Source organism: Bufo gargarizans, chromosome 4 (assembly GCF_014858855.1).
Source record: "Bufo gargarizans isolate SCDJY-AF-19 chromosome 4, ASM1485885v1, whole genome shotgun sequence".
Lineage (NCBI taxonomy): Eukaryota > Metazoa > Chordata > Amphibia > Anura > Bufonidae > Bufo > Bufo gargarizans.
This window is the reverse complement of record NC_058083.1, coordinates 452,140,256-452,167,447: the sequence shown is the minus strand read 5'-3', so window position 1 is coordinate 452,167,447 and position 27,192 is coordinate 452,140,256. Positions and strand designations below refer to the sequence as shown.

General features: G+C 46.8%; 1 protein-coding gene across 1 annotated transcript in view; it reads left to right on the top strand.

Annotated features, from left to right (window-relative positions):
* The first annotated feature begins 1,164 nt into the window (after positions 1-1,164).
* XPO1 (exportin 1) overlaps positions 1,165-27,192 on the top strand; it is an 82,992-nt gene continuing 56,964 nt past the window's right edge. Inside the window, exon 1 of the mRNA XM_044289459.1 lies at positions 1,165-1,704. The gene's annotated coding sequence lies outside the window, so the exon portion shown is untranslated. The remainder of the gene's footprint in view (positions 1,705-27,192) is intronic.

The window sequence follows — 27,192 nt, the reverse complement described above, 5'->3', positions numbered from 1 at the left end:
AATCGGCATTATTTTACATTGAAATGCATTAATGCCGGCCCCAAGTGTTCTAGAAAGACGGATCCGGTTTTGCAGTCTGTGCATGCGCAGACCTTTAAAAAAAAGTGAAAAAGATAAATACTGGATCAGTTTTTCTGGATAACAACCCGAGAGATGGATCCGGTATTGCAACACATTTGTGAGATGGATCTGCCCACAAATGGCATCTGTTTGATCCAGCAACACAAGTGTGAAAGTACCCTAATCCAAAGTGAAAACCAAAGAGATTCTGACAGGTTCAAATCCTGCTGTGTGAACATACCCTTAGGCTCCATTCACATGTCCGTAATTTCGTTCCACATTTTGCGGAACGGAATTGCGGACCCATTTACTTCTATGGGGCAGCACAATGTGCTGCCCGCATCCGGAATTGCGGACCAGAAAAAAAAATATCCTATTTTTGTTCGCAATTGCCAATGTCCGTGTTTTACGGATCCACAAAACACACGGACGTGTGACTGGACCCTTATAGTGATGTCAATGAAGAATGGACTGGACTAGTGCTATACAGTTTATACGGATTGTAGCTACAAATTATTGCTACTGCTAAACTCACCAGGACTAAATCTAATCCTACATTGCAGTGAAGCACAAGGAACATAAACTGAAGGGGGTGAGAACACCTGAGCGATTGGGCGCCAAAAGCTTCACATGATCAGCAACTGTAGAGCCCATACAGCCGCAGAGGAAAGGACCGTTTCCACGGCAACCAAACCTTTCCCTAAAACGGCCATTCCCCTTCAGCCAACCAGTCCCCGCCGGTACAGGGACAAGTTAAGAGTCAGGTAAAGTCAGTAAGTGCTCCTACTAGCAGTAAACCCACTGGGTACCAAACACTCGACTAGCACAGATACTGGCGGGTAAAAAGGTTCTGTTTCTACGGTAACCAAACCCTGTCCCATGACTGACGTCTAAGCGCAGCCAATAGGAGACCAGATCAAACCATACGTCATCGCAGCCTCGTCCATAGTCTCTTCGCGGCAATGAGCTGAAGAAAAAAAAAAAAAAAGAATAGAAAGAGGGCGTGACGATGAGTAAGTTGATGGACTCAGGTGATAACCAGTCAGCTCAGCGCTCATTAGGCTTCTGGCCAATGAGCTGGCGATAGGGGCGGAGTTACACGGGTTTCCAAACGCTCGGCGGCGCCATGGGCTTGAGAACTAAACGGAGATGGAATGTCCCAGTCTGAACCGGTTTCAGCCGGTTGCGAGTGTGTGGCACTAGAGCAGAAGAAGCGCCTCTCTCAGCTTACCTACCCGCTCCCTCGTCCGCCGCGTCTCAGTGACGGCGAGAAACTTGAAAAACAGATCCCGCCTTGCAGTCAGTCGCCTGGAAAGCCTGTGGTATAAAGTGTTAGGGGCCCCGGAGAGATTCTGTGCCATTCATTACACCTCCCCGCTCTGAACTGACTGTGTGTGTGTAAGGCTTGAGGCCTGGAAACTCCCCCCTTCTCCTCTCCATTCATTGGAGCCCAAGGGCGGACTGCGAGCCCGTGCCCACCCGTAACCTCCCCGCACGTTGTACCATTAGCCTTCCCTGAGGGGAGACTCGCCGCTCCGTGCTAGTTCTATGTGCGCTGGTCGGGGGCTGATTCTGCCGGGTGTCGCTGGATTATCTCCCCTTCTATCCCCCCCGCGGCTGAGGAAGAGGCAGCTCCCGCTCTCGGTAAGTGGCTGTGGCCCGCTTGTATCTGCCCCATGTTGTGTGTGTACGTGACTGAGGGGGTGTGTACCGCTCCGTACACAGAGTTGTGGTAATTTGTCTGCCCCCACGTGTGGTAAGTACTCGTCGGGGGTAAGTACTACTTTATAGCTCGTCAGTAATCGCGTCTTATTGGGGGGAGGGGGATAACCCTCGTGTATTTTAACCCTCGTGTATTTTTCTATGACTTAAATATCCGGCCCACATGGATGTAAGCTGGGGATGTGCTGCCCCCACTGTAGGCCTCAGGCTTCTAGGGGGCTTTCCTGGAGCCGCCGCTGGGTGCAGGCAGGGGCAGCCGCGAGCGCCTCGCTCGTGAGCCCGGGGTTTGACGAGTTGTTGGCGGAGTGGAAATTTCCAGAAATGTTGCTCAGTGTGTGGAGAGCTCCGCGCGCGTCACGTGCTGTGGAGGAGGGAGGGGCAGGGAGAGGCCGCTCTGTGTGAGGGAGACGCCAGGCCGCACTGCCGCTGTCACCCGCCGCCTGTGGGCCTTGCTCCCCCGATCCTAGCCAGTCTGCCTCCTCCTGCAATTGGCCATTCCATACCTTACGATTTAGAGACCTCTGCTTGCTGTCAGGGACCGGAAACCACTTCTCCAGCCCCCTGCAGACCATGTGCTGTTCAGTAGAGGAGACTACTACTATCCAGTCCACTTCAAACTGTAGCAAGCCATCAGATCAGGATATAAACCTGTGTGTTAGCTGACAGTGCATGAGACTGCAGCAAACCTTCAACTGATAGATGCATGCAGGCTCTATGGGGTTTCATCCTGGGGATACTGATCATGGCAGGAAGATTTATGTGCTCAGGACTGGTAGTCAGTCTGGCAGGTCAGATATTACCTGTACTGGACCCAAGGTGCATGAAGGTCCAGTGTGTCCTGTGGTGAAGGGGAACTTGATCATCTCTTCTAATGTGGCTTAATGTTCTGGGTTTCTGCATACAGTGCACCATAGATACCTAGAGTCCTGACCTTAGGAAGGTGTGGGTATGTAGAACAGAGTAATTTGTCATGTGCCGGTAGTAGTTGTCACTTGTGACGGGATAGCTTTCACTCTCGATTCCTTGCTCATTCAAGCCAGTGTGCACTTCGTTTGGTTCTGTGTTGACTTTGAAACTAGTTTCACTTTGAGGGCTGTATGTGTTTGGCCAGTAGTCAATTAGTATTGAGTTTTATGCTTTTGTAGTGGACCTCTTGTCTTAGCCAGGGTGCTGAATCTCCTCAAATGGGTTAGGCATCATGCACGTGACCATGCCTGCGCTACAGACTACAAATTGCGGTCCCCAGTGCCCGGGCACCAACCATATGGCCGCCGTCTGCAGATTCTGACCAATTCCCTTGAATGTGGTCTGCGATCCCATCCAACAGTCTGCACCACAACAAAAAAAGTGCAGGCACTACTTTTTTTCTGTGCAGATGCACGGGCAGAAAAAACATGGTCTTCTGATCTGTGCCTCAAGTGAATGGGTCCACATCTGTGAGATGGCTTCACACGGCCGCTGTTTGCGGGCCACAATACTGGCACTGCCAGGCAACAGCTGTGTGCATGAGGTCTTATCCGGGTAAACATAACGATGACCTATCCTCAAATAGGTATTCGTTATCACATCAGCAAGGGTACCGGGACAGCTGTCACAGGGTGCTGCTGCGCTCTCCGGAGTGTACTCAGGCTGTGCTTAGTATCGCAGCTTAGCCACCTTCACTTCAATGGGGCTGAACTGCAACTAGGCTTGGTGACATCACATGGCCCAGCTGCTATAGTAATGGCTGACCTCCAGCACGCCAGCTGAGGTGAAACTACAACTCCCAGCATGCTCCATTCATTTCTATGGAGTTCTGTAAAGAGCCAAGCAAGTGGGGATCTTGGGAGGTTAGCCTTTACAGGCCTAGGAAGAGGCTGCAGAGATCCGGCCTCTTAGCTGATGAAAATATAACCTATCCTATTCTTGTCTGTTTTGTGGACAAGGATAGGCATTGTTGCAATGGATCCACAAAAAAATTCCATACGGGTGTTTGTTTGTTTTTTTTCCCCGGGATCCGCGAAACACATACGGTCATGTAAATGTAACCTAAAGAGTAGGATTCTGGCTGGCTCAGTGTGATGCCTTGAGTAATAATTTATTAAAGCACCATTCATTCCATAGCACTGTACATATAAGGGGTGCGCATACATGATACTGACAATTGCACTAAGCATGAACCAGATGAGTTACAGAAGGAGAGAGGGCCTACAATCTACAAAGTATGGATGAAGGACACAGTAGGTGAGGGTGATGTGACCAGTCCTATATGGACATGCTTCATGGTATGGACACTTACTGGCAATGCTCCATGGGAAACATATGCAAAGAGCTATCTACCAAGGAAAGAGAACAATCTTACTAGTGCAATATGTGGCGCTGACCAGATGGTTCTTCCTTGGGAGATACCTCTTTGCATATAGAATGTGTTTTCCACGTGTGTACTTATACCTAAGAGTTTAGGGTGAGTTCATGCAGAGTTTTTTTGTGCACGCCTCCCATTAACATCACTGGAAGTTCACTATTCCATTCATGCGGCCACAGTTTATTTCCGTGTGGTTTTACAGTCCTCACCATGAAAGGACATGTCCTCTCTTGGTGTGGTTTCTGCTGGAGGAGTACACCATTGAATGAGGCCTAGGTCCTGTTCACAGCATTTTTTTCCTGCAGAATTTTGACAGACACCAGTGACAAAATTCCACCAGTGGCCGCGTCCTTTCTGCCTCCCTTTCAGTAGGAAGCAGTGCTGAAGATCTTGGTGCCGTCGTGGCTTTAAACTGCCGCTCCAGATATCTTCCTTGTGCAGTTAACAATTTTCTCACTCCCATCACTAGAAATTACCATCTTGTCTGCAATAGGGTTTTAGTAGAAAGAGCTGCAGAGTAAAGAATGGATGAGTGAACCAATTTCATATGAATCAGTTTCTCATCGACAAGTTCTTCACCTTTTGGTAGACTTTCCCTTCTCTTGAAGCTCCCCCTGCCTCTTGATTAACAGGGCTGGACATGTTGCCTGACACTGACCATTTTATTCCTCTGCCATTTCCCAGAATAGTAGCACAAACGCAGGGGCTCTGCTTCTGAAACAGCCACTGTTCCTGCCGCTATCCAGAAGTGCAGTGGCACACGCACAGTCGCTGCTCTGGTAGTGGAAGCAGAGCCTCTGTGCAGGGTGAGATATCCAGCGCCGTCAGTCATGTGGCGGTGCGCCTCTTCCGCACCGGTGACAACCCTTCACAGGTGAAGAGCTCATTGCTAGTAGTATCAATACTGTCAAAGGGCTTGTTCATATCTGCCCGGAAGGCTCCATTCAGTGCCTCTGCTGCAGGTTGTGGAAAATGGTGGGCAAAAGTCATTCACGCAGGACTTTTTTTTTTCTCCTCTTAAAAAGCAGAAATCAAACAGATCCCATTATAGTCAGTGGGGTCTGTCTGGCTCCGTTGTTTTTTTGCTGAATCTGGTACTTCTGTATTTTTTTTTTTGTTCTGTTCCTCTACTGATTAGAATGGAAATAACTTGTGCAAATGTGAGCGTGGCCTAATGTTATAACAGTTTTTTAGTTTACCCACATTGTGATTCCTTGTCATATCTGTATTCCAGGTATATAAGCTGGGACGACGAGCAGAGCAACAACCTAAATGTCTGATTGTACAACTTCAGAGTTTACATAATGGCTTGTGCACACTGGGGGCTGATTTAGGTCCCTTGCAGACGAGCGTGTCCTGGTGTATTGCGGCAAACCCGCGCGAGTAGGAAAGCAATTGCAGTCAGTTTTGACTGCGATTGCGTTCCGTTGCTCAGTTCTTATCGTGCGTGTGCAATGCGTTTTGCACGCGCGTGATAAAAAACTGACTGTGGTACCCAGAACTGAACTTCTTCACAGAAGTTCAGGTTTGGGTTCAAGGTTGTGTAGATTGTATTTTCCCTTATAACATGGTTATAAGGGAAAATAATAGCATTCTGAATACAGAATGCATAGTAAAATAGGGCAGGAGGGGTTAAAAAAATAATAATTGAACTCTCCTTAATCCACTTGTTCGTGCAGCCGACATCTGCACGAACCATGGTGATGGATCATGTGACGGACCATGTGATGAACGTAGTGGCATCATCAAAGTTCCTGTTCTTCACAAAACAAGACAGGAGTTGCCGGCTGCACGAACAAGTGGATTACGGCGAGTTACATATATATATATTTTTAACCCCTCCTGCCCTATTTTACTATGCATTCTGTATTCAGAATGCTATTATTTTCCCTTATAACCATGTTGCTAAATACCACATATATTGGACCATGTCGCTATTCCTGCAAAGCCTCCTCCATTTGCTGGAACTTGGGCGCAGATCATTTCTCTAAACCTAGATGTGCCAAATCTTCAGGATAGGTCATCTATATCAGATTGTCAGGGATCCAACTCCTGACACCCCTGTCGATCAGCATTGGAATGAATGGGATGGCTTGGGTGTAATTACACCTGCTCACCCCTGCAGATGCGACGGCGAGCAGGTAAACAAAGAGGAGGCGGCAGCACTGGCACGCCTTCTCTTCAAACAGCTGATCGGCGGGGGTGTCGGACCTCTGCCGATTTGATATTGATGACCTATCCTGAGGATAGGTAAGCAATAAAAAAATAACTTGGACAACCCCTTTAATCAGGGCCTATGGATATGGTCAGCATATTCAATGGGAGCTTTCCTGGCATGTACACTAAAGGTAGGGGAAAAACACAGTGAACAGAGCCTTAGGGCTCATGCGCACAACCGTATGCCCTCTGAGACAGTCTATGAGCAGGCCATATGTCCCGGAGCGGCATACATCGTGCGAATGGGAGCACACCGCATCATAGGTTACATTGAGCCACCCACGGGACTATTGTTCTGCACTCATATGATCTTATGAGTGCAGGACAATACTCCCGCAGGCGGCCCGATGTGCATAGTATCATAGTAAACTATGATGCTGTGCGCATGATGTATGCCACTCCGGGACATATGGCGCGCTCACTGACCGTATGTCTTGGAGGGCATATGGTCACGTGCATGAGCCCTTAAAGGTATGTTCACATGGCAAAATATTTAACGCAGCAGTAATCAGAGGCTGACCCTTAGATTTTTGCTGTAGCTTGCACTACCTCACATCCATGTGATGTTTAGCCCTGTTGTCATTTTAGGGGGTTAATCATTTAAGTGGTTGTGCCAAATTTGTTAGGGTAAGGGATAACTAACTGAAGCTGGGTCTCCGACTGCTGGATCCTCACCCGTCCCGAGAACAGGGTTCCATTCCAGTGTTTGGCTATCTCCGCTCCCATAGAGAGTGAATGGTGCAGCAGGGCGCATGCTTGTCCTGCCACTCCATCATAGTGGAGAAATGGGACATTTGTTCTGAAGGTTGATGGGGTCCCAGCAGTTGGACCCCCAGCAATCAGCTAGTTGTATGTAGGGGATGATTTATAAACCTAGCACCCCACCCTCCCCCCATACACATTAGACCAGGCATGTCAAACTGCGGCCCTCCAGCTGTTGTAAAACTACAACTCCCACAATGCCCTGCTGTAGGCTGATACCTGTAGGCTGTCCAGGCATGCTGGGAGTTGTAGTTTTGCAACAGCTGGAGGGCCGCGAGTTTGACATGCCTGCATTAGACAGATGGCAGTTGAACAATTGTTTGCTGAATGATCATTACATGAAAAATTACCTAATTCACACACCATATTGGCGGTTCCGTTATGGATTCCGCTACCACGAACCATAAGTTATGGTAAGTGACGGTTCGTGGTAACATAACCAAATTCTTAGATAACCCGAACTTGAAACACAAGTTCACTCATCCCTAGTTGTATTACACGTAGACTCTGCCTTTATGGCTTGTTGAACGGTCGTCCGCTCCCACCATAGGTATGGCTATCGCCTTATCGAAACTATTGACTGCGGCTGTTTGGTTTCAGATGATAGTTTGTTGAACTGCCACCTGTCATATTCATGACACAGGATTGGCTTTGTTGGTGCCCACTGGATATATACGTCCTATCTGCGCATATAGTATGTATAATAAACGTTCCGGCAGCGCTTTAATCCCAGCGCTGATCAGCAGGAGCAGGTCATGTCCCGGGTGTGAGACACGGCGGAGACCCTGAGGAGAAGACAAGCGGTTTATTACTGCTTCTGTCTTCTCCTGGCAGGAGAGCGGTTAGTCCTGGCGGTCACATGACTAAGGTGCCACTCGGAACCGAAGCTCGAGTTCATTTCCAAGTTGTTTTGAAGTGGTTTTCTCGTGCGACTTCATGAATAACTTTAGCTCATCAGAGCCCATATGTTCTAATACTGTACAGTGACTTATCATCGTACAGTATTATAACAAATTATTTAGTGAAGCGGCTACGCATGTAGCATCTGAAGCTCGCCTCGCTCATCTGTATAAGTGACGTGCCACTTATTTCTGTGGTGGAAAACCATGCTGTAAATTCGCAGACCTGTTCCTGTGAATGGGATTAGAAAAGTCTGACAAATGTGAATGCATTGTTTAGCGTCTGGTTTTGTGTTGTCTAGTAAGGGTAGACTGCCGCGTGTTACTGTAATACTCGGGAAGTGCCGCCCTCTCCCTGTTGTATAACCACGTGTAATGATATGCACTTGCTGATGAGCAGTCACATGCTGCTGGGAACTTTACACCAACCCTGTTTGGAAGTGTTTTGAAACCAGTGACTTATTGTAGTAATGATCTGGACAGAGGACTCGGTTTAAAAAATATTAAACCTGTAATCGTATGAACTGTTTTGGAGAAAAACTATTGTTACTTTCTTTTTGGCTAATTTTAAATAAACTACAGAATTGTTTACATGACAAATTTCTGATGTACAACACTTTTTTTGATGATCAAAGTGCTTCTCAGAGGCTAGGGAGCCCCTTTCACGTTGCCAAGCAGGGTCCAAAGGATAAAGATAGTTTGTCATTGCTGCTGGCCTCACAGATGACATGTATTGGGCTACTTTCACATTAGCGTTCGGGGCTCTGCTTGTGAGTTCCGTTTGAAGGCTCTCACAAGCGGCCCTAAACGCATCCGTACTGCCCTAATGCATTCTGAGTGGATGCGGATCCGCTCAGAATGCATCAGTCTGGCAGCGTTTGGGATCCGCTCCGCTCAGCAGGCGGACACCTGAACGCAGCTTGCAGCGTTCAGATGTCCGCCTGGCCGTGCGGAGGCAAAGGGATCTGTCCAGACTTACAATGGAAGTCAATGGGGGCGGATCCGTTTGAAGGTGACACAATATGGTGCAATTTTTAAACGGATCCGTCCCCCATTGACTTTCAATGTAAAGTCTGGACGGATCCGTCTGAAGCTACTTTCACACTTAGAATTTATTTTACAATATAATGCAGACGGATCCGTTCTGAACGGATCCATCGTCTGCATTATATGAGCGGGTCCGTCTCAGACGGATCCGCTCTGAACGCAAGTGTGAAAGTAACCTAAGCACGGCATATGACCGGTGGGCTAGGCCACAGATTTATCGGCAGCCGTAACGCGTGTAGACGCCACTTCAGACTCCCAGTCAAGTGGGCATTAAAAGCCCCTGATGCTGGTCGGAGATTTCCTTTTTATTTAGACCAAATTCATGTTTGCAAGCCACGTGATGGCCTCGTTTCCCTGACCAACTGTGGCTTGGCTGATTTTGTATTTTTTCATTCTCTTTCTTAGAACTCTTTCACACGTGCAGACCCATTCATTTCGATGGGGCCGGAAAAGATGCAGGAAGCACACCGTGTGCTGTGCGCATATGTAGTTGTGTTCCGCAGCCTCTTAAAAAATAGCATGTCCTACAAGAATAGGCATTTCTGTCATAGGGCTGGCCATGTCCGGTCTGCAAAATGCAGAACACACGTGTCGGTATCTGTGTTTTGTGGACCACTAAACTCTACCGTCCTGTAAATGAGCCCTTAGCCTGTGGAGAATCGTCCATCAGTCGCATGGCCTTTGTGCAGGTCAGTTCTATCTAAAGGGAACCTGTCACTGCCAAAAAAAAAACATCCCAAGTCGGCAGCAGTAACTGAGTAGCCAGCAGCGTGTTTGTAACGATCATTTTCTTCCTGCAGGTAGTTGAAGCAAAAGCTGTAAAAATGTTTTTTAATCCCCTGCCCGGTGCGCTTCTGTAGTTGGGCTTGAAGTCACGGGGGCAGCGGCCTCCTTGCTCCAAGTCACGGTAACCACGCCCCCTTCTCTGCCCTTTCACTTTGACTGACAGCCGACATTTCGGCAAAGCGCTGTCAATCACAGCGAAGGGTGTGTGGTTACCGTGACTTGGAGTAAGGCGGCCGCTGCCCCGTGACTTCAAGCCTGACTAAAGAAGCGTGCTGGGCAGGGGATTAAAGAACATTTTTTGCAGCTTTTGTTTCAACCTGTAGGAAGAAAATGATGGTTACAAACACGCTGCCAGCTTGAGATGTTTTTAGGAGGTGATGGTTTCCCTTTAAATGAATGGCAGGAGCTGCAGCACCAAGTAAAGCCACTATACAATGCATGGCATTGTGCTTGTCTCGTCCAAGCGTTGAAGCCCAACCCCACTGATTAGATGTTGGTGTAATCAACATTTTAATTCCATGTAAACGTCTCTATCATCTTGGTGTTGAAAATATTTTTCATTTTTGCCTGCTAAGTCATAACTTTATTTTTTTCCCGATTGACAGGGCCAGTAAATAAAGTATTTGGTCATTAAAGGGGTATTCCCTTCACAATGATCACTGTTAAATCTGTTAAGGATTTGGCAGTGATTATTTTTGTAAATACATTTTATTACCCAATTCCCACCCTTTTTGAGAAAATAAGTCCCCTCTTTCCTGATTGTTGTCTTTCGTCTTCCCTCGTTACGGCCACCTCTTGCCTTTCGAATCCCGTGGCCGTGCTTGCGCAGAAGACTAAAGGTTTTCTCCACCGGCCGGGCTGCGCAATGTCCTGAACGCGCACGCCACCGTGCATGCTCCATGGTGACTTCTTCCTGGCCAATAAAGTACAGAGCCGCAAACGCGCACGCCGGCTTTGTACTATACAGGCCAGGAATAAGTCACCATGGCGCGGGCGTGTTGAAGACAGCGCCCGGCCGGGAGAAGACGTCAATCAAGCTGACTGAGCCCGTCCAGCCGAATCCAGGAAGGGAACGTCGCACTCGCCTCAGGTAAGTATGAAAACTGTTGATAGGAATACCCCTTTAAAGGGGATTTCAAGTATTCTGCTATGGTAACCTTTGTTAAAAAGGACTTGTCATGACTGAATGCTGTGCAGTCTGCAGGCATCATGTAATAGAGCGGAAGAAGCTGAGCAGAACGATGTGTAGTTTTATGGGAAAAGATGCAGTAAGACTTTTAATTTCTAAATTTAAATCTATTTCTGTCTCTGACTTCATTTTTCACTTCGCTGCTTTCAAAGCCGAAATTGAGCAGATTAACACGGGGAGTCTAGGTGTCCCAACCTGTTAACAAGCAGGTGGGTGCTTTTCCTGTGGGGACAATACCTCACCGATGAAGAGCTCCTGCCAATGAGATGAATCAATCCATTAGAACTGATCTGCTCATCCCTATCTCCCACGTGAATGAGGACGTCAGAAAGAGGAGAGATTTAATTGTATAAACTAGGGATCAACCGATTATCTGAGTTGACAGTATTATCGGCCGATATTCATCTTGTCGGTATCTGCAGCTAACCTTACTGATGGTGCATCCAGCGTGCTATCACAGAACATGAGCACACTGCTCTCAGCCATGTTCCCTCAGCAGCACAGGAGTCACTCTCTCCATCCCCCTGTGCCACGCTGCCAGTGAGGAGAGGAGGAGGGGCGGGCACACTCCGCCACCAATGATAATTAACGTCTAATACAAATACAGGAGGCGGTGCCCAGCCTATGACAGGAAGCTACGATCAGTGCCGCACTTGAGGAATTAACTGCTGATCACAGCTACCTGTCATATAGGCCATGTGATTCTGTGCCGGCACACCCGCTTCCTGTATTAAACGTTGATTATCATTGGTGGAGCAGTGTGCCCTCCCCAGTATTAAAAACATTGGTGGTGCAGTGTGCCCTCCCACCCAATATTGGTCATTGGTGGCAGTGAACACAGGGTCCCCTCCCCTCTTCATTGGTGGTGCAGTGGCAGCTTCTGATCGGAGGCCCAGCAGTGTAATCCTGCTGCTCCGATCGGTTAATCTCCCTGCTGCTCTGTGTACTTTGCACAGGGCAGCAGGGAGAGCGTGCGCTCCTATTCACCCTAATAGAGCTTTATTAGGGTGAATAGGACAAGGGATGAAAATATCCCAGGTTCAAGCCCCTAAGGGGGGGGGGGATGGTTGTTAAATAAAAAGTAAAATAAAAAAAACACCAAAATATTAAGTATAAATCAGTTTCCCAATTTTGCATATAAACAATAAGTAAAAGGAAGCGGTGTCTCCCCCTTCCCTATGCCGCAACTCCCACCAATGAGAGGAGGACGGGAGGGACAGTGGCCACTGCGCCACCAATGATGTTAACTCGCTCATTCAAATTCAACAGGAGGCGGGATATAGCCGCACCCGACCTCTATGACAAGTAGCTGCGATCCGTGGCAGTTTACCCCTGCCGCACCTGAGCGGTTAACTGCGGTGGGTCGCAGCTACCACTCATAGAGACGCTACCCCCCCCCCCCCCCCCCCAAGCCCAGTATTAAAAACATTGATGGCGCAGTGAGACCCCCAGTATTAATCATTGGTGGCAGTGGCAGCTTCTGATCGGAGCCCCAGCAGTGTAAGCCTGGGGCTCCGATTAGTTATCATGGCAGCCAGGACGCTACTGAAGCTCTGGCTACCATAGTCGGCTCCATGTTGCTGTGTGCACTATGCACAGAGCAGCAGGGAGAGTGTAAAGTCCTATTCACCCTAATAGAGATCGATCAGGGTGAATAGGACAAGGATTGTAGCCCCTAAGGGGTCTGAAAGTTAGTAAAAAAAAAAAAAAAAAAAGTTTACAAATAAAACAAACACCAAAATATTTAGTGTAAATGAGTTTTTTTTTTGTAAATATTTCTAAGTGTTAACAATAAACATGTTCATTTGCAGCAGATTTGTGTAGTATTTTATTTTAAAAAAAAATGAAAATGCACAGAATATCTGTATAAATTATCGGCCTGAAAGTTCAGATTATCGGTATCTGCTCTAAAAAATCAATATTGGTTGATCCCTAATTAAAACATATATATTTTTTTTTTGTTTCAAAAATGCTATTGTGTTAAAGTGAAATAAATTAAAGTATACATATTAGGTATCGCCGCGTCCGTAACAACCAGCTCAATAAAAAATATCACATGCCCTAACTCGTCAGGTGAACACCGTAAAAAAAAAGTGCCAAAAAGAGCAATTCTGTCACATTCAATTACATCACAAAAATTGCAACACCAAGCGATCAAAAAGGCGTATGCCCCCTAAAATAAAACCAAACAGTCACCTCTTCCCGCAAAAAATGAGAACCTAAGACAATTGGTAAAAAAAATAAAAAACTGACTCTCAGAATATGGAGACACTAAAACATAGTTTTTTTTTTTTTGTTTAGTTTAAAAAATGCTATTGTGTAAAACTTAAATAAATAAGAAAAAGTATACATATTGCAGTGCTCCAGACAAAAAAAAAATAGCTAGTAGCCATTGGCTCCTGAACTGAAAAATTTAAGAGCCAAATCTAATTTTTAGTTGCCAAATCGAAACCGAATCAAAATTTTGGTATCATGACAACGCTACGCCGATCAGATCGGCGTGGGGTTGTTTTAATACCAAAATTTTGCTTTGCTTTTGTCGACATAAAGTATTGCGTCACTCAACACCATGCAAAAAAAAAAGCTGCGTGCATTTCGCATTTTATGAAACATTCGGCCCATAATAGAACAGTCCTATCCTATTTTTTGGGGTGACAAGGTGACTAAAAAATGGCGGATGCTCGCCGCATAGGAGATTTTTTAATAATTTTATAGTTTGGACAGCGCTATGTAATGTTTTATTTATTGTTTATATTTATATCATATGTAAAATTGGGAAAGGGAGGGATTTAAACTTAATATTTTAGGGTACTTTCACACTAGTGGTTTTCTTTTCCGGCATAGAGTTCTGTCCTAGGGGCTCTATACCAGAAAAGAACTGATCAGTTATATCCCCATGCATTCTGAATGGAGAGCAATCCGTTCAGGATGTCTTCAGTTCAGTCATTTTGACTGATCAGGCAAAAGATAAAACCGCAGCATGCTACAGTTTTATCTCCGGCGAAAAAAACTGAAGATTTGCCTGAATGCCGGATCCAGCATTTTTCCCCATAGGAATGTATTAGTGCCAGATCTGGCATTCAAAATACCGGAATGCACCCGCACTAAATCTGGACCCATTCACTTCTATGGGGCTGTGCACATGAGCGGTGATTTTCACACATCACTTGTGCGTTGCCTGAAAATGATAGCATGCTCTATGTTGTGCGTCTTTCACGCAACGCAGGCCCCATAGAAGTTAATGGAGCTGCGTGAAAATTGCACGCATGGTTGCTAGGATGAAAGTCTATTCACTGTATTATTTTCCCTTATAACATAGTTATAAGGGAAAATATTAGCATTCTTTAATACAGAATGCATAGTAGAAAGTCAATATAATAAACATTGGTGGTGCAGTGCGCCCCCCCAATATAATAAACATTGGTTGCTCAGTGGGCAGGGCCAATGAGGGTTTAAAAAAACAATAATAAATTAACTCACCTCCTTCAATTGATCGTCTCCTGTTCTTTCTTCAGGACCTGTCAAAGGACCTGTGGTGTCATTGTGCTCATCACATGATGCATCACATGATCCATCACCATGGTAATAGACCATGTGATGAGCTCAGTGACATCACCACAGGTCCTGAAGAAAGAACAGAGACCGGCAGCTACGCAATCAACTGGAGGAGGTGAGTTAATTTTTTCTTTTTCTACCCTCATTGGCACTTCCCACTGAGCCACCAATGTTTCTTATACTGTGGGGTTAAGGGGGGGGGGGGGGGGGCGCGCACTGTGCCACCAATGTTTCTTATTCAAATGCAGGAGGCGGGTGCCGGAATCAAATAGCCAGCACCCGACCTTTGTGACGGGGAGCTGCAATCAGTGGCAGTTAACCCTTCAGGTGCGGTACCTGAGGGGTTAACTCAACTGCAGCTGATCGCAGCTCCCTGTCACAAAGGTCGGGTGCTGGCTATTTGATTCTGGCACCCGCCTCCTGTATTTGTATTACAGGTCAGTTTTCTTCATTGGTGGCGCAGTGGCCACAGCCCCTCCCCTCCTCCTCCCGCCTCTTCCTACTGGCGGAGGCGGCAGCAGCAGCACAGGGGGGAGGGAGAGACTCCTTCTCCACTGCGCTGCTGAGAAGAACATCAGCGGCGGCGGGGCAGAGAACCAATCTCCTGTGCCCGCCGCTGTATTCAACTGCAGAGCTGTGGCGGGTTGTCGCCATTTGTAAATTCTAAGTCGCATTGGCGACCATTTTGGTCGCCATCTGGAGCCCTGTATTGGGTATTACGAAGTCCGTAATCTGCTCTATAACAATTTCATATGACTTAACCCCTCAGGTGAACGCTGTAAAAATAAATTTATAAAAGCTGTGCTAAAACGGCCAATTTATTTTTATATATTTTTTTGGTCACCTTGCCCCATAAAGTGTAATAATGAATGAACAAAAAATCATATGTACCCAAAAATGGTACCAATGAAAACATCAATTTTTTTCTGCAAAAAAACGAGCCCACCTGCACAAGATGATCAGCAGAAAAATAAGAAAAATATGGAGTTCAGAAAATGGAGACACAAATTATTTTTTTTTTTTTTTTGACCATATACTGAACCATTAAAGGGGTTGTCCAGGATCCAAAAGATTTTTAAAAACATGATATTTTACCATGTCTATCTGATTTAAAGCGAACCTTTCACCTGCATTTCACTTAATAAACTATCAAAAGTACCTTATAGATCATCCTCATTGTGTTATCATACAGTCTTGTCCAGCTTTTCTGCCATGTATATGCATGAAAAAATCGCCTTATAAAGTAATCTTCTCCAGCTCCACAAGTCACGATAGAAGTCAAGGGGTAGCCCTTCCCTCACTCCAGACTGTAACTCCCCTGCCCTAACCCCGCCTCTATGCAGTCTAATTGACAGCCGGCTCAGTCGCCGGGACCGCGATTGTACAGGCGCCGTCGGCCTCAGTAGCAGCGCGATCCCGTCTATCGCACGGACTCGAGCGATCTGGTAATTCAGTTACAGGATCGAGCTCGAGTCCGCGCGATAGACGGGATCGCGCTGCTACTGAGGCCGACTGCGCATGCGCCTCCTGTACAAGCGCGGTCCCGGCGACAGAGCCGGGTGTCAATTAGACTGCATCGAGACGGGGTTAGGGCAGGGGAGTTACAGTCTGGAGTGAGGGAAGGGCTACCACCTTGACTTCTATCGTGACTTGTGGAGCTGGAGAAGAGTACTTTATAAGGCTATTTTTTCCAGGACGTCCCTCCATGACAGCACCCATGGAGGTTGTCCTATTGGTCTCTGTAGGGACAGGAAACGAGAGAGATTAAAAGGCCCCCTCCCCTCCCACTCTCCAGTGTTCTTCCTGTCCCTACAGGGATCGGAGCAGAGAGAATCTTTCCCGACTCTGGGAATCTATTTCAGGGCCGAGCCTGGTCGGGGGGGTCTCCCTCTCCTCTTCAGGCTCTGGAGGGCCCTGGGGCTAGCACCTCTCTGGGTAGGGGTCCCCTAGCTTCCCCCGATACCTGTTTTCCTTTCCAGCTCTGTGGGTGGCCGCGGTATCGGGGAGCCGAAGCCGCTTCTTCCGGGTTCGGGAGCTCTGGGATCGGCTGCGGCTCCTGCGCTCGGCACTCCTCCCGTTTGACGTGCAGGCCCATGTGACCGGAAGTGCGGGTCACATGGGCGGAAGCAAGATGGCGGCGCCCAGGGAACGCTGAGCCCAGCGGAATGCACGCAAGGGGGGGTCGACTCTTCGTTTGAATGAGTCCCCCCCCACCTGGATTTAAGGAGGCGGAGCCGCGCGGCAACGGGTGGACCAGGTAGGACATAAATTGTGTGTCAGTTTGATTGTCCAAGCGTGGTATGGAGGTCCAGATGTCAGCTATGGATACTAGCGCAGACATCCCTAACCCGAGTCATGTAAGTAGTGAGGCTTGTATTCCGGTCCCTCTCTCTCTTCTTGGCACTGGACTAATGGTCTCTCTCTCTTCCATACCAGGGAGAGAAAGACACCACGGTTAAAACGCTGGGAGAACCCAAAAAGAAACCCAGAAGATGTGCTCTGTGCTCAAAGAGCCTGGGGGACGCACATGTAAAAGCCCTGTGTAGCGACTGCCTGGCAAAGATCCTCAGAGACGAACAATCCTCCCTTTTGGCTGATCTGAGAGTGATTGTGAAGGAGGAGATCCAAGCGGCCAGCTCTAGTATAGCACAGAGACCCTGTGCCGTCTCCCCTCCCCCCAAGAGACCCCGTGTTCTTAGGGAGTCAGATTCTGAGGAAGAAGGTTTATATCTGTCAGAAGGGGAAACCTCAAAGGGGGATGACGATCAGGGCTCGTCTTATATGGCCGACGACCAGAGAAGATCTCTTCTCGCAAGAAGATCTAGATCCCCTCCTGTCGGCTGTAAGGCAGACAATGGATATAGAGGAGGAAGAACAGACTCGCTCGATACAGGACGAGATGTTCGGCGGCTTAAAAGCTAAGAAGAAAAAGTTGTTCCCGGTAAACGAGACCTTAAAGGACCTAGTCATAGACGAGTGGGCAGATGCCGATAGAAAATTGTACATTCCACGGGAGTTTAACAGACTATTGTTCAACTCAGAGGACACAAAACTGTGGGATATAGTTCCTAAAGTTGACATTCAAGTGGCAAAGGTGGTAAAGAGAACCACTCTCCCCTTTGAAGACTCAGCCCAGCTAAAGGAACCAATGGATCGGAAGATCGACGGTTTACTCAAAAGAGCATGGGAAGTGTCGGCCAACAGCATAAATACCAACATTGCTGCTACCTCCGTGGCCAGATCTCTGTGTTTATGGGTGAACCAGCTGGAGGAACATCTCAAGCGGGACACCCCTAAGGAAGAAATTCTGGCATCCCTGCCTCTCTTTAAGATGGCCGCATCCTTTGTAGCAGACGCCTCGGCAGAGTCCATAAGGTTCGCAGCAAAAACAGACTCCCTAACAAATACGGCAAGGAGAGCCCTGTGGCTAAAATCCTGGTCTGGGGATATAGCCTACAAGAATAAATTATGCGCCTTACCTCTTAAAGGTTCTCACCTCTTTGGTCCGGTACTGGACGAGATCCTGGAGAAAACAGCGGACAGAAAGAAAGGTTTTCCGGAGGAAAAAGGCAAGAAACCCTTGCCCTTTCGTAAGACGACCAGCAGCTTCCAGGGCACTCCCAGAGGTAAAGGGAAGACGGGAAGGTGGAGCTACCCCAAAGGAGGAAAAGGTCGGGGTTTCCTTTTTAATCCCAACTCCAAGCCTGAGAAACAATGACGCCAGACCAGTAGGGGGCAGACTCCAGTTCTTTTGGGAAGAATGGACCCGGATAACCAAGAACCAATACATCCTGGAATCCATCCAGAAAGGGTTCAAGATAGTTTCGCCTTCCCCCTCCTCATCTTTTTCAGGCCACAATATTTCAGTCGACCTCCCTGCAGAATCAACTTCTGGCGGACATCCAAAAACTTCTGAGTTTGGGCGCAATAGTACAAGTCCCTCCTTCAGAAGAATTCAAGGGTCACTATTCAAAACTCTTCCTCATAACCAAACCGGATGGCTCCAAGAGAACCATCATCAACCTGAAATTCCTAAACAAATGGATAACACATCACCACTTCAAGATGGAATCAATAAAATCCGCAATTCCGTTGATAAGCCCAGGGGCGTTCCTATGCACCCTGGATCTAAAGGACGCTTATTACCACGTCCCCATTCACCCTCAATACCAACAATACTTGAGGTTCGCAATCAAGAAAGATGGCAGGATTATGCATTTCCAGTTCCAATGTCTCCCGTTTGGGATCTCATCAGCCCCACGCATCTTTACAAAGGTAGTGGCGGAGATAGTTGCCTATCTAAGACAGAGACAGGTAACTATAATTCCCTACCTAGACGATTTTCTGCTTGTGGCAGACTCGGAGGAGGAGCTAGAGCTTCACAAAGAAAGGACTCTATCTTTGCTCACACGTCTAGGATGGAAAATAAACCTGGAGAAATCAGACCTACATCCAGCAACACAAAAGAAGTTCCTAGGAACCCTCCTAAACTCCGTGACCCAATATTCTCTTCTTCCCCAGGACAAGCAGGTCAGTATAAGGGAAAGAATAAGAGCCTTCAAACTAAAGAAAAAACGGACTCTACGGGAAGCCATGCAAGTCCTGGGTCTGATGACCTCATGCATCACAACAGTTCCTTGGGCCCAATTCCATTCAAGAACTCTCCAGGCGGAAGTCCTCTCTTCTTGGGACAAGGACCACAGATCTCTGAACGCCAGGATATCTCTTTCAGACAGGGCTGTAAGCTCCCTCTCCTGGTGGTTGTTAGCAGAAAACCTGTCCCGGGGGATTTCCTGGAACACGTTACCACTCAGAACGTTAACCACGGACGCAAGCAGCCAGGGTTGGGGGGCTCACGTAGAGGATCAGTTCTTTCAGGGCAGTTGGTCCAATACAGACGCCCTACGATCCTCAAACTACCGGGAGTTAAAATCGGTCTGGGAGTCCCTGAGGGCGGCAGAACATCTCCTCATAGGTCATCATGTCCGAGTTCTATCAGACAACATAACAACTGTTTGCTACATAAAGAGACAAGGGTGGACGAAGAATCCTCATCTCCAGCAGCTAGCGGATCTCATCTTCAGCTGGTCAGAGGAAAAGATCTTATCCATTTCAGCCACACACCTGAAAGGATCTCTCAATCGCACAGCAGACTTTCTCAGCCGACAGTCAGGCCAGGGGAATGGAAATTGAACCAGGAGGTATTCCAGTTGATTTGCCAGCAGTGGGGGAGACCTCAGGTGGATTTATTCGCGTCCAGCAGAAATACTCAGCTGGACTATTTCTTCTCGCTAGACCCAAGAGGAGGACCACTGGCGGTGGATGCTCTTTCCCAACCGTGGGACATGAGTCTAGCCTACGCTTTTCCCCCACTTCTCCTCATACCGCAGATCCTGAAGAAATTGAGAGGGTGCTCATCCACGCTGATTTTGATAGCCCCAGCTTGGCCCAAGAGAACCTGGTTTTCGGTTCTAAAGACCATGTCCATCAGGGATCCAATATCCCTTCCAAAAAGACAGGATCTTCTATCGCAAGGTCCTCTGTTGCACCCCAACCTGGACAAACTGAACCTTACAGCATGGATCCTGAGAGGCAGACCTTAAGGAATAAAGGGCTCTCGGACAAGGTAATTTCAACTTTACAGAGCTGCCGCAAACCTGTCACAAGAGCAATATACAACAAGGTCTGGAAGAAGTTCTCATCCTGGTTGTCACAGAACCATACAGATTCCGGATCCCCCACAGTGGGTTGTATTTTAGAGTTCCTTCAGGAGGGGTTCGATGCAGGTCTGAAACCCAGCACACTCAAAGTACAGGTTTCGGCTCTCAGCTGTTGTCTCGATGGTCCCCTTGCAGACCATAGGTGGATTAAAAGCTTTCTAAAAGCAGCTTCTAGATTGAGACCCACCTTGAGACAGTCGGTCCCCCCCTGGAGTCTAAACATAGTTTTAGAAGGGTTATGTGATCCTCCTTTTGAGCCGATTGGGCAGACATCCGAAAAATTTCTGTCTCTAAAAGCGGTGTTCCTTCTGGCTATAACCACAGCCCGCAGGATAGGGGAAATCCAGGCCTTATCAATTAAACAACCTTATCTAAGGATTCTGGATGACCGCATAATCTTGAGGCCGGATCCAGCTTTTCTTCCCAAGGTGGTCTCTACTTTCCATAGAGAACAGGAGTTAACACTCCCTTCATTTTGTTCCTTTCCCAAAAATATACAGGAGGAAAGATTCCAGAGGCTGGACGTTAGAAGAACAATCCTAGCCTATCTGGACAGAACCAGTTCCTGGAGGAGATCAAGTAATCTGTTCATCCAGTTCGGTGGGAAGAATAGAGGCTTGAAAGCATCAAAACAGACGCTGGCACGGTGGATTAAGGACACCATCAGAGAAGCATACAGACTGCAGGAAATGTCCTGCCCCTTAAATCTGAAGGCACATTCCACGAGAGCGATGGCAACTTCCTGGGCTGAAAGGGCTGACGCTACAGTTGACCAGATTTGCAAGGCTGCAACCTGGTCTAACTTCCTGACTTTTGCCAAGCATTATAGGCTTGATGTATTGGCCGGACAGGACTTGGCCTTTGGGCGAAAAGTCCTTCAGGCAGTAGTCCCCCCCCCCCCTAGGAGATTCAGTTGTTAGTTCTCCATGGGTGCTGTCATGGAGGGACGTCCTGGAAATACTGGTTTAGTTTACCGGTAAATCCTTTTCCAGGAGTCCGACATGACAGCACCCTGTACTACCCTCCCTGTTATGCTGGTTCCAGCCTTGTAAGCAGTGTGACTATAACATTGTATTAATAAAGGTGTTGGATCCTATCCGGTGTAGTAATTTGAAAGAACACTGGAGAGTGGGAGGGGAGGGGGCCTTTTAATCTCTCTCGCTTCCTGTCCCTACAGAGACCAATAGGACAACCTCCATGGGTGCTGTCATGTCGGACTCCTGGAAAAGGATTTACCGGTAAACTAAACCAGTATTTTTATTTTTCATGCATATACATGGCAGGAAAGCGGGACAAGTCTGTATGATCACACAATGAGGATGATCTATAAGGTACTTTTGATAGTTTAAGTGAAATGCAGGTGAAAGGTTCGCTTTAAGGTCCCCCTGTTGTGTTCCTGTATTTTTAGCACTTCTCTGGTGCTTCCACGGTCCCCCACTGAATATTGACATGTTTGTGTATATCTGTGGTAACTTCCTGACGCACTGCCTTGTGGGTCCCACAAGGCAGTGCAGCATTGCGCCGTCCGGGCTGTCGGTCAGATCAGTCTCCACTCCTCCGTGCATTCCACTCCTCCGTGCATTCCCCCCCCTCATTTATATTCCGTCTCCTGCCCGCATATACCTCCTCTCTCTATCTTCATAGATAAGGCTGCACAATGCCCTGTGATGTCAGCGGACCAGAGGACTGTTACACGGCACAGCCTGTTGCCACCTACTACCTGCGCTCTGAATAATGTTCGTGGGTGCCAGTGACTTCACCAGGCTCCTTGCGAAGCGGAAGAAGAGGCTTTGCACTCCACAAAGGGGCCTGGTACGTCACTAACTTGTAGAGAAACGGCACCTCCGGCTCAGAGTTTGGAGATTAGTATATGGGACATCAGAAAAGGAAAATTAAAGATAATGCAGGCATGTATGAACAATTAAGGTGACTACGGTGCACTTAAGCAAATATCACCAATCCCGGACAACCCCTTTAATTTCAATGGATCCGCAAAAAATTTATAAAAAATAAGGTACTCGGTATGCCTTCCATTTCCATATTTTATGAACATGACCTACTATTATCAGCATAACAGACAAGTATAGTACTATTCTATCAGGGGCCAGCTGTTCCGTTCCGCAAAAAACGGAATGCACACGGACGTCATCTGTATTTTTTTTTTTAGAACCCCAAAATACTGAAAAAGCCATACGGTCGTGTGCAAAAGGCCTAAGGGTGCATCGGTGGGCTTCAAATGGGACATGGCTTCTAAAAACCAATTCAGGAAAATCTGCCTTCCAAAACCCATACGGCGCTCCTTCTCTACTGCTCCCTGCTGTGTGCCCTTACATCTGTTTACAACCACACATAGGGTGTTTCTGTAAACTGCAGAATCAGGGTAATAAATATTGAGTTTTTGTTTGGCTGTTAACCCTCAATGTGTTAAAGAAAAAAAGGAAAATCTGCCCAAAATTTGAAATGAAGAAATGTTATCTCCATTTTCCTTTAATTCTTGTGGAACACCCAAAGAGTTAACAGTGTGTAAAATCAGTTTTGAGTAACTTGAGGGGTGTAGTTTCTACATTGGGGTTTCCATTGTGTAAGCCTCACAAAGTGACTTCAGACCTGAACTGGTCCTTTAAAAAGTGGGTTATGGAAATTTTCTTCTAAATTTTAAGAATTGCTTCTAAAATGCTAAGCCTTCTAACGTCTTAAAAAAATAAAATTGCTTTTCCAAAATGATGCAAACATAAAGTATACATATGGGAAATGTTAACTAATGAATATTTTATGTGGTATCACTTTTTTTCTCTTTTAAAAGCAGAGAAATAAAAAAGAAATTTAAAGAATTTGGAATTTTTTTAATAAATGTGAAATATATCGACTCAAATTTACTACTGTCATGAAGTACAATCTCAGAATGGCCTGGATAAGTAAGTGTTATAAAGTGACATGTCAGGTTTGCAAAATTAGGCCCTGTCAGGAAGGGGGGAAATGGCCCAGATGTGAAGTGGTTAAGTTTAAGAGCCAGAGACTACAAGGTAATTTTCTTTTTTCTGGAGAACTGTCTCTGTAGGGGACTTGAACCTGCGATTGCTTGTGCTATACATTACAGTCCTTCTATAGTGTCTTTTCCATTCTCCTATTACACCCTGCTTCTGGGAAGCTGTAATAGGAGCACCTACAAGCCTGGCCTTGTCATTGTGGAGACAGGGTTCCCCCTCTCTCTGTGTAACCGGTCAGGTGCTGCGGCTTAAATTGGCTATAGCCTTTGAAGTTTTAAGCCCTCTTTCACACAAATGCATTTTCTGTCGGGGTGCAATGCGTGAAGCTGAATCCTGACCCCCTTCATTTCAATGGGCCTGTGCACATGAGTGTGGTTTTTCATGCATCATTTCTGCGTTCAGGAAAAAGTGCAGCGTGTTCTATATTCTGCGTTTTTCACACAGCTCTGGTTTCATAGAAGTGAATGGGGTTCCGTGAAAGTGGATGCCTAGCGGTTTTCACTGACTGAGATATAGGTGGTTCGTGTTCGTTTTTTTTTCCCTGAATGGACTCTGAGACAATCTGTAACGAAAGAGGCTCTGTCACCACGATGAAATCTACACAACCAGGCTATAGCATGGTAGGCAATACCTGCTAGATTTGATCACTGAGTTATAATGAATATATAGTGCTAAGAGCAGCCCAAACAATTCAATGTACTAAACACACCAAAAATTAGCACCAAACACGTGTGTGTATGTATGTATGTGTGTGTATATATATATAGATATAGATAGTGTGTCTTTATTTAACATTAATTTAACATGTATAAAAATATACTTTGTAAAAACAGCAGCAAGGAAGGAGGGGAAACCTTTAGTGAGGAAAAAACAACCCTAGAGGAGGCTGAGGGGTCAGCGCACAAGGGTTTATAGATTGTAGAGAGAAGCCGCACACAAGCAGGCCAATAAGGCAATAGAAGCCATCAGACCTAAAAATCCTAAGTAAGGCATAAACAGACTTGTGTGGAAAGGATAAGCAAATAACTACCCAAAAATGCGTGTGGAACCCTCAGCCGCCTCCTCCTGATGTAGTTTCGCCAGTAACACCTGGCTTCTGCCAGTGCTCAGCAGACATTGACTTTTATTCCAGCCACTCCCCTGGTGCTAAATACTAATGCCTTTCTCCTTTATAACGTTCCCCTTAGATCGACCGCTCTAGACTTCAGGTCTAGTGCTGAGATCCTGCACCCATGCTACAGCGGTGCGTGCGCACAACGTCTTTTTGCTGCTTTCAGAGCAGAGAAGATGAATACTGTCAGGTTCAGTGATGTGAACGGCGCCTGCGCAGCATTTATCTTTGCTAAAGACGTGCATAAGCACCATTCTTGTGAGTGCAGGCGTGAGATCTCAGCCGCTGGAGCCCCCCCCCCCCCCCCTCAGTTGCATAGGAATAAAAGTCTGAATTTCTCCTGAACATTCGCACCTGTAGTGAAAATAAAGGTGTCGTTCTAATTGGCTTCATCAACCCTACTGGGCTTTATGCCTGGTTGTATAGGGTTGATCCTGGTGACAGACCCGCTTTAAATGACCAGGACTTAGATATAGTGACTGCATGCCAGTGTCATGGGTGTAACGGCCATCACAATACACATGGATTGCTCTCAGCTCCGGAGCCTGTGCTATATCCTCCTGTGCACATCTGCGGTATCTATTGGTGGATGATCAATGGGTAACGCAGGGATGCCCAACATGCAGCACCCCAGCTGTTGCATAACTAAAACTCCCAGTATGCCTGGACAGCCTACAGCTATTAAGGGCATTTTGGGAGTTGTAGTTTTTGCAACAACTGGAGGGCCACAGCTTGAGCATCCCTGGGTTTACATACATTTGCTATAATCTAGAGTGTGTATTCTTCTTCCCTACAATCTGTGAAAGAAAGGGGATGGGTAAGGTCCATGTATGCTTGTACCATTAGGGTTAATTCTGTGATATTCCCCCCACCTCCCGCTACAAAAACAATTATGTGAATTGTTTGAACATACGCTTGGGGAAATAGCTCTAAACTTGATGCTTACATGAATCATTTGACTCTCACCTGATTGTGGATATTCATATTTCTTCATACATTTTCTCTTATTTTGGGAACTTGTGGTCACCTGGCTGTAGCAGCGACTAGTCACAGATCACTCCTACTTTGCTCTTGACTGACATCCCATTCACCATTGCCAGTGCAGACTTTACACTCCATGCTTGTCTTTGATCGATCGAGTGGTCGTGACCACGGCAGGCACTGATTACAACCGTGGCTAGTCACTCCTGCTGTCCCACCCAGATGACTAGTATAAACTGGTGTGCCCTGGTGTTACTAGTTTTCTCCTCTGTACAGAAACTTGTGATTTCAACAAGGACACACCTATAAAGGTATTTTCTAGCCCTACAGCAACATCCTGGTAGTTAAATAAGCACCCCTTAACTGACAGGTTCCCATTAAGCCTAGCCTGTCAAAGTAGCTAGAGATGAGCAGAAAATACGTTCAGTTTGAGCATCGTCCTCTCGAATCTCTGCATATAATGTAATGTGTAGACGGGACTGCAGGTGAAAGGAGTATTGCACATGTGGGATTTGTATGTTTGGCCATCAGTGATCTTGTACATGGCTTATTTATAAGCAAAGGTGCTTTGTCTGTGACATTTATCATTTGCATTAAAGGTGTATTCTGGTTATAAAGTATAAAGTTATCCCCTATCCACAGGAGAGGGAATAACTTAGATTGGTCCTACAGCTGGGTCCTCCACCGATCATGAGAATAGGAGCCCCATAGCCCAAATTAACAGAACAGCTGTCTGTGTTCGGCTATCTCTGGAACTCCCATAGAAATAAATGTAGTGCATCAACAAGCGTTCGTCAGTTTTGAGGCAGTGTCCCTGCCGCTTGAATGACTGAGTTGGACATTTCACCTGGCTGTGACAAACTTGTGCCTGCAATGCCGCTCCATGTAGCGGTGGAAGAGCAGGTGTGATGTTTCTGCAGCAGCAAATTTTCATGCACCGCTACCTGGGAAGGAAGCGGAGATGCCTCAGCATCGCGGACAGTGCACCACCAATGAAGAAAACTGACCTGTAATACAAATACAGGAGGCTGGTGCCTGAATCAAATAGCAGGCACCCGACCGTTGTGACAGGGAGCTGCGATCAGCTGCAGTTGAGTTAACCCTTCAGGTGCGGTACCTGAAGGGTTAACTGCTGCTGATCGCAGCTCCCTGTCACAATAGTCGGGTGCTGGCTATTTGATTCCAACACCCGCCTCCTGTATTTGTATAAGAAACATTGGTGGCACAGTGCGCCCCCCCAACACCCCAGTATAAGAAACATTGGTGGCTCAGTGGGAAGTGCCAATGAGGGTTAAAAAATTAACTCTCTTCCAGTTGATCGCGTAGCTGCCGGTCTCCTGTTCTTTCTTCAGGGCCTGTGGTGACGTCACTGAGCTCATCACATTCGGCCCATAATAGAACAGTCCTTTCCTATTTTTTGGGGTGACAAGGTGACTAAAAAATTGAGAATGCTCACCGCATAGGAGATATTTTTTAATAATTTTAAAGTTTGGACAGCGCTATGTAATATGTTTATTTATTGTTTATATATTTTATATGTAAAATTAGGAAAGGGGGGGGGATTTAAACTTAATGTTTTAGGGCACTTTCACACTAGTGGTTTTCTTTTCCGGCATAGCGTTCCGTCCTAAGGGCTCTATACCAGAAAATAACTGATCAGGCATATCCCTATGCATTCTGAATGGCGAGCAATCCGTTCAGGATGTCTTCAGTTCAGTCATTTTAACTGATCAGGCAAAAGATAAAACCCCAGCATGCTACGGTTTTATCCCAGGCGGAAAAAAACTGAAGATTTGCCTGATCGCCGGATCC